This window comes from Medicago sativa, chromosome 7 (genome assembly GCF_051527215.1).
Source record: "Medicago sativa cultivar Bolivia chromosome 7, Bolivia_mono, whole genome shotgun sequence".
Lineage (NCBI taxonomy): Eukaryota > Viridiplantae > Streptophyta > Magnoliopsida > Fabales > Fabaceae > Medicago > Medicago sativa.
The window spans coordinates 35,150,172-35,167,775 of NC_140755.1; the positions used below are offsets into that span (position 1 = coordinate 35,150,172).

Consider the following 17,604-nt stretch of genomic DNA (forward strand, 5'->3'; position numbering starts at 1 on the left):
ATTCACTTGGGTGGAGTTAAAGAACGACAAAAACGTGACGAGCATGTTTTGGGAGCACACCAAGTTCCAGTGGATCGATATGCGGGTGACGTTGCTGAGATCAACTGAAGATATCATCAACAGCTTGATTCCGCAGAAGATCGTCGTTAGTTAGGGTAAGGTGCATTCCAACTACAACAATTGTCTTACCTCTGAAATGGGGTAATTCAAATTTGCCAAACGGCGAGGACTCAAGCATTTCACTTGACATTCATGTTTTTCCTTTGAAAAGATTAAATTCTTGTTAGGCTGGTTTAGATGAAGGTATTAGGTGTCAAGGAATGGACCTCATTTCGGTGGCACTTGAATACCTTAATCTAAATCAAGCCTAACAAAAATTTATTCTTTTCAAAGGAAAGCATGAATGTCGAGCGAAATGCTTGAGTCCATGTTGTTTGGCAAGTTTGAATTTACCCCATTTCAGAGGTAAGATGATTGTTGTAGTTGGATTGCACATTCCAACTGCAACAATTGTCTTACACTGGATGAGGCAAATCAAACTTGTTAATCGGCAGGACTCCAACATTCGATGAGCATCTTGAACGATGGTATTCAAGTGTCAAGGAATGGACCTCATTTCGTTGGCACTTGAATACCATCGTTCAAGATGCTCATCGAATGTTGGAGTCCTGCTGCTTAGCAAGTTTGAATTTACCCCATTCAGTGGTAAGATAATTGTTGCACTTGGAAGGTACATTCCGGAATGTAATGTAATTGTTGACATACATGTCGTTTATGTAATGTAACGATACCTCTATCGCAATTTTTATTTCAATTCACGTTATCGCAATTTTTATTCGAATTCACGCTATCGTACTTTTTATTTTATTCGAATTCACGCTATCACAATTTTTATTCGAATTCACGCTATCGCAATTTGTATTCGAATTCACGCTAACTTACTTTTTATTTTATTCGAATTCACGTTATCGCATTTTTTATTCGAATTCACGCTATCGCAATATTTATTCGAATTCACGCTGAATTTATTCTAATTCTTCAATACGCAATCGTAAAATAAATGCAACAATTAACAAAAATAAAGAAACAAAAATAATGGATATAAAATATCATTTTATTAATATAATTCTTATTACATTTACAATGGGGTAAAACTAAATCTGCGAAAAAATAAAAACCACCAGAAAACCTATCTTCCTGGGGTAAAACTAAAAATAAACCACAAGAAAGCCAACCTTCATGGGGTAAAACTAAATGTGCACATTTAGTTTTACCCAATGTGGTTCTTTTCCCAAGAAACATGCTCACTACTTATCTTTTCCCCAGCATTCCCAGTACTTATCATCCTTTCTTTTTTTACACCAAAATAAAGAAGGAAAAAGAGAAGGAAAGGAAGAAGATTCATAGGGGGAGAGAGTGAGAATGGGAGATGGTGTGAGGAAATGGGAAAGTTTAGAGGTGTATATTGTAACAGCACGATTTTCGCTAGTTTTATTTTATTATTTATTTATGTGTGTTATATGTGCTCTTATGTGATTATTTGCCTCTGTGTGTATTTTTGGTTGGGAATCGTAGAATTCAGTGTTAGAAGGGTATTTTAGTCATTTTGGACTTAGGGGTAGTTTGGTCATTTTGAGAGTAGGGGTAATTTTGTAATTTTGAACGAGGATTATTTTTAATGTTTAGTAGGAGTATTATTTTACCAAGTTACTAGAGAGGGTGTAGTAATTATTTTAATTACCATTAAGTGACCGTTAGTGTTATAATTTACCATTAAGTGAGTAGTAACATTTGGGTGTTAGAATAGAAATGGGTTAGGCCCATTAAGGTTTAAGAGATAAGCTCAATTGAGTAGAGCTAGTATATAAACTTTAGTTGTTGGTGAGAATTAGGTTTACAAACATTTTCATTTCATTTCATTTGAGATGAGAAGAGATAGAGGCTAGAGGGAAGAACAAGGGTTAGAGCTTGAAGAGGGGATTCATCATCTAGGAGCTAAATTGAAGCTTGGGTTAGAGAATCTTGGTGCTAGAGGTAAGAGGGTTAGAATTCAACCATAATTCATAACTTTTTTCTTTCTTACCCATTTTTGTGAAATTGATGAATTGAATCTAATTGTTGTAAAATTCGTGCATGATTGTTGTTGTTATGTTTGAGAACATGATTTACATGATAATTGTATGTTAGTATGTGAATTAACATGTTTAAATGCATAGTTGTTGGTGCTTTGTGTTCTTGAGCAAGTTTGATGAGAATTGAAGTTGTAGTGTTAAATTGTGCATGAATTTATGTTCAAATGTTGTTGTTGTTATCTTGACATATGTTGTTGTTGGATTGATGCAATGGGTATCATTGAAATGGTGAATTGGTGATGAATATGTTGTTGTTGTTGAAAGTTGTGGAAATTGATGAATTGGTGAATTTTGATGAGATTAAGTTGAATTGTAGTGTCAATGATTTTTAATGAATGAAACAAGTTGATTATGATGAGTTATGGTATAATGATTTTCTGTTTTTGGTTGTTGTTTGGTAATGAGAAATGGTTTGGGAGAAATCGGGATTTTCATATGAGATTGAGCGTTAACCGTTTTGGAAAATGAGTGTGATGTGAGGTTATGGAAAATGATTTTTGGGATGGTTGAAACTTGAATTTTTCTATACATTATGATAGAGCTAAGTGTTAGGAGAAAATAGGCGAAAACGGAATTGAATTTGGGTTAACGGTCGAGATTTTAAGAACGAAATGGCGAAACCGGAAAACCGGGACTGCACAGAACCGCAGCTCAGCACACTGGCTGCTGCCCATTTGCGCCTGGGCGCAGGAAGCCATGCCTGGGCGTGCCTTTGCGGCCCCTCATGGGTGCCTGCCTTGTTGTGTTGTGCTGGGGTGCTTTGGGGCCAATTCCGGACTTCCAAAACCGATTCTTTCGATGTTTTCACTATTTTCTAGACTTTCTAAACCTATGGAAACATCAAAAGAATTGAGTTGAACTTGACTCCTTGGATTTAATCAAGCTTATCGTTGATTGTTCAAGGAATGTTCAAGAACGCTGATTTTCTGAAAACTTATTTTCTCAAGAGAATGAAGTAGGGTTAAGTATGTATGATGTTTATATGACTTCTAAAAATGGTTGTGAATGGTTCCATCAAGTTTGAACTTGTTTTGCTTTGAAAATGGGAATTTTGTAAAAAGTGATCAATTGAGACGAACTTCGGAATTTTTGTTAATTCTCCATATGTGGCCGATGAAATGTTTATGTAACCTCTACTGCACGTATATGTGACTTATGAGGATACATGGCATAGGCGATTGAGCTCGTTTACTTGGTTTTGGCTTAGATGCTCAATTAATTTCAATGTTGTGATTTTTTTTGAGACGAACTTGATTGAAAATGATCATTGAGGGCCAATTGCTTATGAATCCTTTATGGATTAGATTGATATGATTATGAGATGATGTATGAATGGTTGTTAGGTGATGAATATGATGTTTGTGATCATATGTTATATTTGTTCCTCTATTTGGATTGTAAGGAATTATGTGGAAATGTGGCAACTATATGTTGATTTATGTGGAGATGATTGATGATGTGTATGTGTGACAACTATATGTTGATTGAATGGTGGATGTTGTTGGTGATTGTATATTTGTCAAGTGGTGGTGAATTGTTGTCGATGCATATATACTAATTGAATGGTGATGAACATGTTTATGTTATGTTATTTGTTGAACATGTTAAATGACGTTGATTGTTGGTGGTGAGTTTATACATGCTAGTTTTGATGTGATTAGCGATGAATGCGTGTATATACATATAGCCGTTGATTATAGCCGTTGAATCGTGGTGAACATATGCATTGTGGATTGAGTCATATGTTCATGCATCATATGTCGTGTCGGATGTTATATCCATATTGCCGTTGACCGGATACTTGTATCCATATTGTCGTTGATTATAGTCGTTGATTATGATGTTTTTGTTGCATCATAAGGTGACGACCTTGGAGGAGTTTGGTACCACATGCATCTAGAGAAGAGTCTAGAGCATCATATGCATTTGATTAATTGATGAGTCGTGTCATAATTGAATATGTGACTTGGTGAATTTGTGTGTTGGTGAAATTTGGTGAATCAATTGAAGATGGTTATTTTAATAATAATGATGAGGTGAGATTTGTATATGTATATATACATATATGATGTGGTGATGTTTTTTGATAATGATGATGGCTTGCTTATAACTTCGATATGACGAATTGTACTTGTTGAGATAAGCATGCTAGATGAGTAATGAAGTGAGTAATGTTTCATTGATTGATGTTGATAAATGATGAGCTTTTGTTGATGACTTGATTAGAGGTTGAATATGTATGATATGCTATGATAATAATGTGATAGCTTGAAATGTAAGTGATGGGGGATAATAATGATCATGTGATGCTAGTGTTCTAGGAGGGAGGGTTATGTATATGTGATACGTGTATGATACACTTATTGATATGAACTTGGAATGATGATATGGAATGGTTTGAATGGTATGAGAATCATGAATACTGTGAATACATGTATGATTTGTTATTTTGTATTCTTGAATATATCTTTCATTTCCAATGTTCTTGTTTAAATCTTTTATGGATTATGATGATGTAATGCTAACCCTCAGTGGTCTGTGGTGGACCGCCTACCTCTCTGTATGGATGGGTAGACGGCGTGCAGGATGCTTAGTTGTTGCTTGTTGATGCCGAGGAGTGGAGTTCCTCTCTTTACATGCAAGTGTCTAGATTAGGGCTCTGATCTAGGGTAGTTCTTGCATGTTGTTTTATTTGACTATGTATTTGGAGTTGAGATATTCTGTTATTTGAGATTTGGATGATACATTTGTATTTAGTTTGGAGATCCAGAGATTGTTTATGAATTATATGTTGTTCCGCTGCTATGTAGTATAACATGATCTTTATGCATGTATGAATTGTGGTTTATTCGGAGACGTAGCATCTATTTCTAGAATATTTCTGATGTATTCGCGCGTTTTACCGCTTAATAGAAATAGGGTGTTACAAGTTGGTATCAGAGCCGTGGTCGGTCTTGTCCGGACTAGTATTCTTTGAATTTCCTGTTGTATGCGACATGTACGAGAGTACTGTCGGTACTTGTTGTGTTGTTCTGTTCTTTTAGGCGGGTTTGAGCGTAGTGGGGGAGTAGCAAGTTGCTTCAGGGGTGTTAGTCTGGCAAGGGAAGGTATCTTTGGCTGCGGAGGCTCAGTTTGTTGTGGTTTGTGTTAAGGTTCCTGTTGATTTTGAGTTGGATCTTGTGTGATCATGATGTTTGCTTCCTTGAACGAAAGTAGTGAGAAAGGGGTTAGTGATTTGCCGGTAGTGCAAGAATTTCCAGAAGTTTTTCCAGACGACATTACCGAGATACCGCCGGAGAGGGAAGTTGAGTTTGCAATTGATTTGGTACCTGGAACGAGTCCTATTTCGATTGCGCCGTATCGGATGTCTGCATCAGAGTTGGGTGAATTGAAGAAGCAATTGGAAGAGTTGCTCGAGAAGCAGTTTATCAGGCTGAGTGTTTCTCCGTGGGGTGCTCTAGTGTTGCTAGTTAAGAAGAAGGATGGAAGTATGAGGTTGTGTGTGGATTATCGGCAGTTGAACAAGGTGACAATCAAGAATCGGTATCCGCTTCCGAGGATTGATGATTTGATGGATCAGTTGGTTGGTGCAGAAGTGTTCAGTAAGATTGATCTGAGGTCAGGATATCATCAGATTAGAGTAAAGGCGGAAGATATATCCAAAACTGCGTTCAGAACGAGGTATGGACACTATGAGTATTCTGTGATGCCATTTGGAGTGTCTAATGCGCCAGGTGTCTTCATGGAGTATATGAATAGAATATTTCATCCCTTTCTGGACCGTTTTGTGGTGGTGTTCATAGATGATATTTTGGTGTATTCGAAGTCTGAAGAAGAGCATGCCGAGCATTTGAGGATTGTGTTGGGAGTCTTGAAGGAGAATAAGTTGTTTGCTAAGTTGTCGAAGTGTGAGTTTTGGTTGCGGGAAGTGAGTTTCCTTGGTCATGTGATTTCTAAAGCTGGTATTGTCGTGGATCCGTCGAAGGTTGATGCAGTGTTGCAGTCGGAATCACCTAAGTCTGTTTTTGAAGTTAGAAGCTTTCTTGGGTTGGCAGGTTATTATCGGAGGTTCATTGAGGGATTCTCTAAGTTGGCGTTGCCATTGACGCAGTTGACTCGGAAGGGGCAAGCGTATGTTTGGGATGCTAAGTGTGAGAAGAGTTTCCAAGAGTTGAAGAAGAGGTTGACATCGGCTCCAGTGTTGATTTTGCTGAATCTGAAGGAATCGTTTGTTGTGTATTGTGATGCTTCTAAGATGGGTCTTGGTGGTGTGCTTATGCAGAATCGTCAGGTTGTGGCTTATGCTTCGAGGCAGTTGAAAGTGCATGAGAAGAATTATCCGACTCACGATTTGGAATTAGCAGCCGTGGTGTATGTGTTGAAGATTTGGAGGCATTATCTGTATGGTTCTAAGTTTGAAGTGTTCAGTGACCATAAGAGTTTGAAGTACTTGTTTGACCAGAAAGAGTTGAATATGAGGCAGAGGAGGTGGTTGGAGTATCTTAAGGATTTTGATTTCCAGTTGAGCTATCATCCTGGAAGGGCCAATGTTGTTGCTGATGCGTTGAGTAGGAAGTCGTTGCATATGTCTGCTTTGATGGTAAAAGAGTTAGAGTTGATTGAACAGTTTCGAGATTTGAGTTTGGTTAGTGAGTTGACACCGGATGGTGTGAGGTTGGGAATGTTGAAGCTGACAAGTAATATTCTGGAGGAGATCAAGAATGGTCAGAAGGAAGATTTGGAACTTGTAGATCGAGTGGTGTTGGTTAATCAAGGCAAAGGTGGAGACTTCAGGTTGGATGAGAACGGTGTTTTGATGTTTCGTGATCGTGTCTGTGTACCAAGTGTTCTTGAGCTTAAGAGGCAGATTTTGGAAGAAGGTCACATGAGTAGTTTGAGTATTCATCCAGGAGCGACTAAGATGTACCAAGATTTGAAGAGGTTGTTTTGGTGGCCTGGAATGAAGAAGGAGATCGCAGAGTTTGTGTATGCTTGTTTGGTTTGTCAGAAGTCCAAGATTGAACATCAGAGACCGTCAGGTTTGATGCAACCGTTATTTGTGCCAGAGTGGAAGTGGGATAGTATATCAATGGACTTTGTGGGAGCGTTGCCGAAGACTGTTAAGGGTTTTGATTCAATTTGGGTGATTGTTGATCGGTTGACGAAGTCGGCACATTTTGTTCCTATTAAGACCGGTATGTCTGTGGCGAAGTTGGCTGAGATCTACATTGAGCAGATTGTTAGATTGCATGGTATTCCTTCTAGTATTGTGTCGGATCGGGATCCGAGGTTTACTTCTAAGTTTTGGGAGAGTTTGCAAGTTGCTTTGGGGACTAAGTTGAGGTTGAGTTCCGCTTATCATCCCCAGACTGATGGTCAGACGGAGAGGACTATTCAGAGTTTGGAAGATTTGTTGAGGGCTTGTGTTTTGGAGCAAGGTGTCAGTTGGGTTGAATGTTTACCGTTGATTGAGTTTACTTACAACAACAGTTTTCATTCTAGTATTGGAATGGCACCGTTTGAGGCTTTGTATGGTCGGAGGTGTAGAACTCCGTTGTGTTGGTATGAGTCAGGTGAGGGTGCTTTGTTAGGACCGGATGTTGTGCAAGAGACTACGGAAAAGGTTAAGATGATCCAAGAGAAGATGAAAGCGTCTCAGAGTAGGCAGAAGAGTTATCATGATAAGAGGAGGAAAGACCTTGAGTTTCAGGTTGGTGATCATGTGTTTTTGAGAGTGAATCCTGTAACCGGTGTTGGACGTGCTTTGAAGTGTCGGAAGTTAACTCCTCGTTTTGTTGGACCTTTTGAGATTGTTGAGAAGGTTGGGGTTGTAGCGTATCGGATTGCGTTACCACCATCTTTGTCGAATCTTCATGATGTGTTTCATGTGTCTCAGTTGAGGAAGTATGTGTATGATGCGTCTCATGTGATCCAAGTGGATGATTTGGAAGTAAGGGATAATTTGACTGTTGAGACTTGGCCAGTTAGGATTGAGGATCGTGAAGTGAAGCGTTTGCGTGGCAAGGAGATCGTTTTGGTTAAAGTGATTTGGGTTGGACCGACGGGTGAGAGTGCCACTTGGGAATCGGAGAGTAGGATGAAGGTTTCGTATCCGGAGTTGTTTCCTTCAGGTAATTTTCGAGGGCGAAAATTCTTTTTAGTGGGGGAGAGTTGTAACAGCCCGATTTTCGCTAGTTTTATTTTATTATTTATTTATGTGTGTTATATGTGCTCTTATGTGATTATTTGCCTCTGTGTGTATTTTTGGTTGGGAATCGTAGAATTCGGTGTTAGAAGGGTATTTTAGTCATTTTGGACTTAGGGGTAGTTTGGTCATTTTGAGAGTAGGGGTAATTTTGTAATTTTGAACGAGGATTATTTTTAATGTTTAGTAGGAGTATTATTTTACCAAGTTACTAGAGAGGGTGTAGTAATTATTTTAATTACCATTAAATGACCGTTAGTGTTATAATTTACCATTAAGTGAGTAGTGACATTTGGGTGTTAGAATAGAAATGGGTTAGGCCCATTAAGGTTTAAGAGATAAGCTCAATTGAGTAGAGCTAGTATATAAACTTTAGTTGTTGGTGAGAATTAGGTTTACAAACATTTTCATTTCATTTCATTTGAGAAGAGAAGAGATAGAGGCTAGAGGGAAGAACAAGGGTTAGAGCTTGAAGAGGGGATTCATCATCTAGGAGCTAAATTGAAGCTTGGGTTAGAGAATCTTGGTGCTAGAGGTAAGAGGGTTAGAATTCAACCATAATTCATAACTTTTTCTTTCTTACCCATTTTTGTGAAATTGATGAATTGAATCTAATTGTTGTAAAATTCGTGCATGATTTTTGTTGTTATGTTTGAGAACATGATTTACATGATAATTGTATGTTAGTATGTGAATTAACATGTTTAAATGCATAGTTGTTGGTGCTTTGTGTTCTTGAGCAAGTTTGATGAGAATTGAAGCTGTAGTGTTAAATTGTGCATGAATTTATGTTCAAATGTTGTTGTTGTTATCTTGACATATGTTGTTGTTGGATTGATGCAATGGGTATCATTGAAATGGTGAATTGGTGATGAATATGTTGTTGTTGTTGAAAGTTGTGGAAATTGATGAATTGGTGAATTTTGATGAGATTAAGTTGAATTGTAGTGTCAATGATTTTTAATGAATGAAACAAGTTGATTATGATGAGTTATGGTATAATGATTTTCTGTTTTTGGTTGTTGTTTGGTAATGAGAAATGGTTTGGGAGAAATCGGGATTTTCATATGAGATTGAGCGTTAACCGTTTTGAAAAATGAGTGTGATGTGAGGTTATGGAAAATGATTTCTGGGATGGTTGAAACTTGAATTTTTCTATACATTATGATAGAGCTAAGTGTTAGGAGAAAATAGGCGAAAACGGAATTGAATTTGGGTTAACGGTCGAGATTTTAAGAACGAAATGGCGAAACCGGAAAATCGGGACTGCACAGAACCGCAGCTCAGCACACTGGCTGCTGCCCATTTGCGCCTGGGCGCAGGAAGCCATGCCTGGGCGTGGCTTGGCAGCCCCTCATGGGTGCCTGCCTTGTTGTGTTGTGCTGGGGTGCTTTGGGGCCAATTCCGGACTTCCAAAACCGATTCTTTCGATGTTTTCACTATTTTCTAGACTTTCTAAACCTATGGAAACATCAAAAGAATTAAGTTGAACTTGACTCCTTGGATTTAATCAAGCTTATCGTTGATTGTTCAAGGAATGTTCAAGAACGCTGATTTTCTGAAAACTTATTTTCTCAAGAGAATGAAGTAGGGTTAAGTATGTATGATGTTTATATGACTTCTAAAAATGGTTGTGAATGGTTCCATCAAGTTTGAACTTGTTTTACTTTGAAAATGGGAATTTTGTAAAAAGTGATCAATTGAGACGAACTTCAGAATTTTTGTTAATTCTCCATATGTGGCCGATGAAATGTTTATGTAACCTCTACTGCACGTATATGTGACTTGTGAGGATACATGGCATAGGCGATTGAGCTCGTTTACTTGGTTTTGGCTTAGGTGCTCAATTAATTTCAATGTTGTGATTTTTTTTGAGACGAACTTGATTGAAAATGATCATTGAGGGCCAATTGCTTATGAATCCTTTATGGATTAGATTGATATGATTATGAGATGATGTATGAATGGTTGTTAGGTGATGAATATGATGTTTGTGATCATATGTTGTATTTGTTCCTCTATTTGGATTGTAAGGAATTATGTGGAAATGTGGCAACTATATGTTGATTTATGTGGAGATGATTGATGATGTGTATGTGTGACAACTCTATGTTGATTGAATGGTGGATGTTGTTGGTGATTGTATATTTGTCAAGTGGTGGTGAATTGTTGTCGATGCATATATACTAATTGAATGGTGATGAACATGTTTATGTTATGTTATTTGTTGAACATGTTAAATGACGTTGATTGTTGGTGGTGAGTTTATACATGCTAGTTTTGATGTGATTAGCGATGAATGCGTGTATATACATATAGCCGTTGATTATAGCCGTTGAATCGTGGTGAACATATGCATTGTGGATTGAGTCATATGTTCATGCATCATATGTCGTGTCGGATGTTATATCCATATTGCCGTTGACCGGATACTTGTATCCATATTGCCGTTGATTATAGCCGTTGATTATGATGTTTTTGTTGCATCATAAGGTGATGACCTTGGAGGAGTTTGGTACCACATGCATCTAGAGAAGAGTCTAGAGCATCATATGCATTTGATTAATTGATGAGTCGTGTCATAATTGAATATGTGACTTGGTGAATTTGTGTGTTGGTGAAATTTGGTGAATCAATTGAAGATGGTTATTTTAATAATAATGATGAGGTGAGATTTGTATATGTATATATACATATATGATGTGGTGATGTTCTTTGATAATGATGATGGCTTGCTTATAACTTCGATATGACGAATTGTACTTGTTGAGATAAGCATGCTAGATGAGTAATGAAGTGAGTAATGTTTCATTGATTGATGTTGATAAATGATGAGCTTTTGTTGATGACTTGATTAGAGGTTGAATATGTATGCTATGCTATGATAATAATGTGATAGCTTGAAATGTTAGTGATGGGGGATAATAATGACCATGTGATGCTAGTGTTCTAGGAGGGAGGGTTATGTATATGTGATACGTGTATGATACACTTATTGATATGAACTTGGAATGATGATATGGAATGGTTTGAATGGTATGAGAATCATGAATACTGTGAATACATGTATCATTTGTTATTTTGTATTCTTGAATATATCTTTCATTTCCAATGTTCTTGTTTAAATCTTTTATGGATTATGATGATGTAATGCTAACCCTCAGTGGTCTGTGGTGGACCGCCTACCTCTCTGTATGGATGGGTAGACGGCGTGCAGGATGCTTAGTTGTTGCTTGTTGATGCCGAGGAGTGGAGTTCCTCTCTTTACATGCAAGTGTCTAGATTAGGGCTCTGATCTAGGGTAGTTCTTGCCTGTTGTTTTATTTGACTATGTATTTGGAGTTGAGATATTCTGTTATTTGAGATTTGGATGATACATTTGTATTTAGTTTGGAGATCCAGAGATTGTTTATGAATTATATGTTGTTCCGCTGCTATGTAGTATAACATGATCTTTATGCATGTATGAATTGTGGTTTATTCGGAGACGTAGCATCTATTTCTAGAATATTTCTGATGTATTCGCGCGTTTTACCGCTTAATAGAAATAGGGTGTTACATATATATAGGGGGAGATTGTAACATAGGTTATATCTACCATAAATAAGGTCAAAAAACGTGTAAAAACTTAACAAAAACGTGTAAAATCAATTAAAATGCATTGAACAAAGTCAAAAAAACGTGTTCTTGAGCCCAGGATTAACACTAGCATGAGTTAACTCACGTCAAGGATTAACACTAGCGTGAGTTAACTCACGCCAAGGATTAACACTAGCGTGAGTTAACTCACGCACAGGTTAGCACTAATGTGAGTTAACTCACGCTAGTTAGGCCGGTGGTCACAACTCAAGAACACGTTTGTTGGACTTTGGTTGGTTATTCAACCATGATTTTATTGATTTTTACACGTTTTTTTACTGTTTTTTGACTGCATTTAGTGCATATAAAAACTATGCTCTAAATAATTTTCAATTAGGCCTTTTTTTTTGTTACATTTAAGGAATTTATTCTAAATTAATTTATTAACTTTATTATAATTTTTTTTACATTAATCTAAATTATTTTCTTAACTTTATTCTAAATTATTTTATTAACTTTATTCTGAAATTATTTTGTTTACATTAATCTAAATTATTTTTTTTAACATTATTCTAAATTAATTTTTTAACTTTATTCTAAATTATTTTGTTTACATTAATCTAAATTATTTTCTTAACTTTATTCTAAATTATTTTATTAACATTATTCCGAAATTATTTTGTTAACATTATTCTAAATTATTGATTCGATATTATTCTTTAAATAAATACAAATATAAATAAAAGTAAATGGACTAAATTAATAAAAGCAAATGGACTAAATATAAATAAAAGCAAATGGACTAAATATAAATAAAAGTAAATATAACAACATCTCATCTCATTGATAATTCATACATTACAATTATTCATTACAATTATTCATACAATACTTTTGAACTAATTCACTAAATCTACTTATTTTATCCTTTTTGGGGTAAAAAGTAATCAATCTTCGTGGGGTAAAATAGTGAGCAGCCTTCTTGGGGAAAATACATCATCAACCCTTGGGCTAAATTTAAATCTGGTTTTTTTTTACCACAAGAAGTTCTTTTTACCCACGGTAAAAAGTTTCCGCGGTTAAAAAAGCAGATTTAAAATTATCCCAAGGGTCGATCACTTCCCCAAGTCGGCTACTCACTATTTTACCCCGACGAATTTTGATCACTTTTTACCCCCAAAGAGAATATTGAAAAAAAAAACAAAGAAAGAAGAGAATTAGAGTGAGAGAGTGGGAGGAGATAATGTGAGGAATATGGGAAGTATGTGAGGGTATTTATAGGTAGAAATGTGAACCTAGGTTGTATCTAACATAAATGTGGTCCAAAAAAATGTGTGAAAGTGGTAAAAAATGTGTACATTGAATGTTGAAAAGCTGACCAAAGTTGGAAAAGCGTTTGTTCTTCACCGGCCAACTAGCGTGAGTTAAGTTGCGCTAGTGCTAAGTGGTACGTAACTTAAGTCACATTCATACTACACTAACGCATGTTAAGTCACGTAGCGTGACTTAACATACGCACATAATACACTAACGCATGTTAACATGCGTAGGGGCATTTTGGACTTTTACTTTGGGAATGAGCAGAACCGTTTGGGTAAAGCGCAGGCATGTCATGCTTCAAGCCCAAACTTTAATATAAATATTAAAATCATTGCTTTTGGAACTTCTTGTTTTGCTCTTGTTTGATCACATAGCGCCAATAATCATTGTCATACCCCAATTTTTGACATAAGGATCCTACATTCATACACTGACACGTGTCACCTGACCCTGATCAGTCTCCGTTTCAGTGGAAAATTCGGCAGAGGTATTTAAAATACCTCATTTTTTTTTGCTTTCGAGTCGGGCTCTCTTCTCTCTATTTATTTTAATTTCAAGTTCCATCTTTTATTAATTTATTTTAAAAAAAATCTTTACTTTTGTTTTATTTTTATTTTTATTTTAATCTTATCTTTTTTTATTATTAGTCTTTATCATTCTTTTTTTTTACTATTTTTATTTTTATTTATTTTTAAATGGTCCATATCCAAATCCAGTCTGTCAATCGTCCAAAATGTATCTGTTCCAAGAACTTAGCACAAGGGATAAGCACACACCTCTTCTGCAGACAAATCCAGTTCACAGTCTGCTTCCATCCCAATCCAAGCACAGTTTTTTCTACCTCTCTAACAAACCTTCGATTCCCAATCCTGGCACTATATAAAACCAAACCTGCAGAACACAAGAGGCAGAGCCGAAATTCACCATTCAATACTTGCAAACGCTCAATTCATTACAAACCTACAAAAGAACATAACAACATTGAAAACCAGTAACAAAAAAAACACATCTTAGCACCAATTCAAGAACATCACAACATTAACCAATACCCTCAAAAAACCTGCGCACAACACAAGAGAGAGGGAGGCCAATTTCAACGCAAAAACAGCCGAAAAAGAATTCATCAAACCTACAAAACTCAGACGCGTAAGTCAAAGCCAATTCACAAAAAACCATCATAACTCGTACTCTCGAACCATCACATAAACCAATCCGAATACACAACCATTGTTCATAAACCATTTAAACCATAACCTACATCAAGAAACCAGCGAATCACGCTCACCATATCACCATCCCAAACAACAATTTCCAACGAACCAAATCTCACGAATCAACACATCAAAACCAAACCTCAGATCCAACCCTCCAAACCAATTCAACACAATCACGCCAATCCGACAGCCATTCGGTTCAAATCCGTCACTAATCAGAACGCAAATCCAGCAACACGTTCCAGTCGCAGTCGCAGCAACCACACAAGACAAATCCCGTACGAATCTGATCCAACACAGACATAAGAGAAAATGTAGTTTCTTTTAATTGTTCTTAGATTTAGGTATTGCTAGAATCTTTTTTTGATAGGAAAAACATGGGAAGAAAAGAGTAGAAGAAGATTAGACAAAAAAAAATAATTGCAGTTTCCGGCGCCGGAAACCACCTCCGTTCGCCGGAAACCGCCCTTACCTTTCACCGGTTTCTGGGTTTAAGGGTGAACACTATGTGTGTTCTTGAGAGGAAAGAAGAGAGATGGGAACCAATTTAAGTGAAGAGAGGGAGTGGAGAATTGAAAATGAATAAAAAACCGGTCCCTACCCCCTTTTATATGCTCACCGAACCGGTCCGGTTCTCTTCAACCGAACCGGTCTGAACCCAGCCAATCACTAAGCCCACCTAGTCCAGCACGCGCCTTCCTGTCCCTTGAGCCCAATTCCACCTTTTTTTCTTTTCTGCACACCCCCATAATACTGTTAATACCCCCCCCCCCCCCCCATTCATATTTCTTACTACTTCTTGTTTAAATTTTCTCATGCATTTTTTTATTTATTTATTGCATTTTAATTTCGCTACACATTAGGTCACTTTATTTCTATTCATTACTTTTCATTTTTTTTATTATTAGCATATTAATTATCGTTGTTTATTTTCCAATAATTAGAACGTATATTAGATTAATGTAAAAACATTCATGCATTTTTTGTTTAGGTTTGTGCACATCTAACTTTTCGTTATTTATATTATTACATGGATGTAGTTTTTATATTAGGCTTTGATGTAAATCATTCATACATTTTGGCTTAGTTTCATCGTTTTGCATATTAATTTATTTATTTTTGTCAGACTTTAGAATGTATATTAGGTTTAATGTAAATACATCTTTAGTTTAGGTTTATTATTATGCATATTTATATTTCGCAGACCATAGCATGTATCATAGGCTTTAAATTTAATAGTTGTAGGTGCATGTGTGCGCGTGTGTGTGTGTATTCTTTATTCTTATGCTCCTAGTTTAGGTTAAATGTCCTCGTCCAACGCCACCATAAGGTACCTACGATTTATTTTTCTGCTCCGTTAGTTTTTATTCCAATTATTCAAAAATAACAAAAACATTCAAATAAAAAAAATCAAAAATATTTTCATAAACAAACCTTGATCCTAAATCAAGTGTCGTCTTTTCCATTTTAATTTCTTAAATCAAACATTAATCAATTTAATTTTATCATGAGTCTATTTTTTCTTTTAATATAAAAAATACAAACCAATTCCATTTTGCCACTTGGCTTTTATTTTAAATCCTTTTTCAAAACTAATAAAAAATACAAAAACAAATCAAACGTCGATTTCTACCATGAACTACGTGATTTTGATCCCTCACGGGTATGTAGGCAAAGGACATTTGTCTTTCCAAATCAATAAAAAATGTAGATAATAGGTCTCTTCTTTCTTCTTTTTATTATTTTAAACTCCATTTTTAGAAGCAAGTTTATAGCACAAAACATTAAATAAAATCAAGAGGTTCCCGTAGAGTACTACGGACATAAAGGGTGCTAATACCTTCCCTTTATGTAACTAACCCCCGAACCCTAAACCCTAAACCCTAAATCTTTTCAAAATATGGGGTAGTTTGAACATTCTTCCCCTTTTCTTAAAAAATAAAAATGTTCGGTTGTGAAATAAAAGAGCGAGTCAAAAGCTAATCAAATAACCTTGATCTCCAAAAAATGGCGCGACAATCATGATAATAATCCATTAATTTCAATCATTTCCTTGCTTGACTTAATAGAACAAAAAACAATACTTTATTCAAATTGACTCTAAATTAAATACTAAACTGATAATAATAGACTAAAAACTTAATTAAAAAGACTCTAAAAATGTGATATGACGGACTGTCATCAATAGGTTGCAATATCTATGAGAAATCTATCAAGGAGTGGATGTGGTAGAGAATAACTAATTGTCCAGAAGCAAAAATAAGTATCTTTAATTTGTGATCAGAAGAGATACATTACCGTGAGTCAATTTAGAAACTATTTATTAGCCTTTGATTAAAATAAATTGACGGTTGAGATTTGGTGTCGACAGAAATGGCGACTTCACTGGGACCCCCCTAAGAGGGTTGAGCCTAACTTGGTTTTATCTAAATTTTTGTGCTATTACTTGCTAAAAAATAAAAACATAAATAAAAAGATGGAAATACATGTATGCATATTCTCTCGTTCTTCTTTCTTCTTTCTTTTAACGTGAGTGGCGAGATAAGTCCTACACCCGGACTTGAGGGAAATTAAGATAGGACCGGGTATAATCATAGTTTCCATGCCAAGTGTACTCTTCGGTATTGGTACATGTGATAACCCACTCAATGGAGGGATCTTGGAGGTATACTTTTGTTGACGCAAGTACTCGCATATGGCATGTTACTTTCAAGTGACCGTCGAAGTCGAGAACCTTTAGTCACCTTTAACCCATCTTGGCCTTTTAGGACGTAGTGCGGTGGCTAGTCGAGAGTACTCTCGTATTGGTTGACATGCGATACTACACTCAAACGAGACTAACCTACGAATATTGTTAGAACGAGAGTACTCTCGTCACCTAACAAATATTCGGAAGTGGTTGAAAACTTTGGGAACTTGGTAGAACCCTTGTTACAAGTGAAAATGGAAACCTTAGTCCTTACCAAATGGCGTTGTTATCCCTAAGCTCCAACATTATGGACTTAACCTCACCATGCATACATGCATTCATTCATACAAACTTTTTCTCATCAAAACATCAAAGGACTTAGATAAGTCGTCTTGTAGACATCAGAGGTATTGACCTAGTAAACAGGAACACCAAGAAATACAACTTCAAAAGCCTTAACTAGAC

At 36.2% G+C, this 17,604-nt stretch overlaps 2 long non-coding RNA genes across 2 annotated transcripts; both read left to right on the top strand.

Moving 5' to 3' along the window:
* Positions 1-1,924: 1,924 nt before the first annotated feature.
* On the top strand, positions 1,925-4,988 carry LOC146905900 (uncharacterized). Its single transcript, XR_015018726.1, has 2 exons — positions 1,925-2,034; positions 4,707-4,988. It is a non-coding gene; the product is annotated as an uncharacterized LOC146905900 (long non-coding RNA).
* Positions 4,989-8,654: 3,666 nt separating this feature from the next.
* Positions 8,655-11,825, top strand: LOC146905901 (uncharacterized). Its single transcript, XR_015019652.1, has 2 exons — positions 8,655-8,872; positions 11,544-11,825. It is a non-coding gene; the product is annotated as an uncharacterized LOC146905901 (long non-coding RNA).
* Positions 11,826-17,604: the final 5,779 nt, after the last annotated feature.